Raw genomic sequence first — 1,911 nt, forward strand, 5'->3', positions numbered from 1 at the left:
ATAACAAAGTGAATCAGCTATACCTATACATCTATCCTCATATCTCCTCCCTCTTATGTCTCCCTCCCTATCCCACCCCTCTAGGTGGTCACAAAGCACAGAGCTGATCTCCCTGTGCTATGCGGCTGCTTCCCACTAGCTATCTATTTTACATTTGGTAGTGTATATATGTCCATGCCACTCGCTCACTTCATCCCAGTTTACGCTTCCCCCTCCCCGTGTCCTCAGGTCCATTCTCTACATCTGCGTCTTTATTCCTGTTCTGCCTCTAGGTTCTTCATAACCTTTTTTGTTTTTTTTTTAGATTCCATATATATGTGTTAGCATACGGTATTTGTTTTTCTCTTTCTGACTTACTTCAGTCTGTATGACAGATTCTAGGGTCCAGCCACCTCACTACAAATAACTCAATTTCATATCTTTTTATGGCTGAGTAATATTACATTGTATATATGTACAAAAGTATGGAATGCTTCACAAATTTGTGTGCCATCCTTGCACAGGGGCCATGCTAATCTTTTCTGTATCATTTCAATTTTAGTATATGTGCTGTCAAAGCAAGCACTTTCAGGCTCTTTAAGTCCTAACTATCTTCAAGCAACAACAAAAATGTTTAAGTAAACTTTTTATTTTGAAATAATTTTTTAATTACAGAAGTTTGCAAAATAGTATAGAGTCCCCATGTATCCTTCATCCAGTTTCCCCTGTTGATTACATCTTGCCTAACCTTTTTACATTTGTCAAAACCAATAAGTTAACATTGAAATAATGTTATTAAGTGATCTACAGACTTTATTCAGATTTCTTCAGGTTTTTCAGGATGTCCTTTCTCTGCTCTAATACCCAATCCAGGGTATTGCATTGTGTTTAGTTGTCATGTCTGTAACACCGTCTGTAACCATTTTTTCAGTCTTTATTATTTGTTTTTCACAACCTTGATAGTTTTGTTTTGTTTTTTGTTTTTTTTGTTTGTTTGTTTGTTTGTTTGTTTTTTGCGGCACGCGGGCCTCTCACGGGCCCAGCCGCTCCGCGGCATGTGGGATCTTCCCGGACCGGGGCACGAGCCCGCGTCCCCTGCATCGGCAGGCGGACTCTCAACCACTGCGCCACCAGGGAAGCCCTACCTTGATAGTTTTGAAGAGTACTAGTCAGGCATTTTGTAAAGGATCTCTCAATTTGGGTTTGTCTGGTGTTTTCTCATGAATAGACCACAAAGTACAATTCTCATCACATCATATCAGGGGGTACGTGTTATGAATTAAATGCTTGTATCACCCCCCCACCCCCCGTCCACCAAATTCATATGTTGAAGCCCTAACCCCCAATGTGATGGTATTTGGAGGTGAGGCCTTTGGGAGCGAATTAGGTTTAGATGAGGGAGGTGCCCTTATGATGAGATTAGTGTCTGTGTAAGACTACACACCAGAGAGCTTGTTTTCTCACCCTCTCTTTACCATGTGAGAACAAAGTGAGAAGGTGGTCGTCTGCAAGCTAGGAAGAGAGCTCTCACCAGGAGCCGCATCTGCCATCACCTTGATCTTGGACTTCCAGCCTCCAGAAATGTGAGAAATAAATGTCCGTTTAAGCCACACAGTCTGTGTTTTTGTTTTTGTTTTTGTACAACAGCCTGAATTAAGACAGTACATGATGTCAATGTGATTATTATTGGTGATGTTAACTGTGATCATTTAGTTAAAGTAGTGTCTGATTTCTCCACTGTAAGGTTAGTGTTTTCCCCTTTCTGTACTATATTCGTTGGAAGTGGGTCTCTAAGAACAGCCATGCTCATGGAGCATTAAGGTCCACATTCATGGAGAATTAGGGAAAAGTGTTTACTTGCCTAATTTGAAATTCTTCTGTATGGAAGATTTGTCCCTCAAACAGATTTTTACTTTTGTTTTGATTAAACCA

The 1,911-nt window shown here is 40.5% G+C and overlaps 1 non-coding gene across 1 annotated transcript; it reads right to left on the reverse strand.

The window, feature by feature from the left end:
- Nucleotides 1–458: 458 nt before the first annotated feature.
- Nucleotides 459–565, reverse strand: LOC112401317 (U6 spliceosomal RNA). The gene has a single exon (XR_003003562.1). It is a non-coding gene; the product is annotated as a U6 spliceosomal RNA (small nuclear RNA).
- Between the last annotated feature and the right edge of the window lie 1,346 nt (nt 566–1,911).

This window comes from Neophocaena asiaeorientalis, unplaced genomic scaffold, assembly GCF_003031525.2.
Source record: "Neophocaena asiaeorientalis asiaeorientalis breed wild unplaced genomic scaffold, Neophocaena_asiaeorientalis_V1.1 scaffold438, whole genome shotgun sequence".
NCBI lineage: Eukaryota > Metazoa > Chordata > Mammalia > Artiodactyla > Phocoenidae > Neophocaena > Neophocaena asiaeorientalis.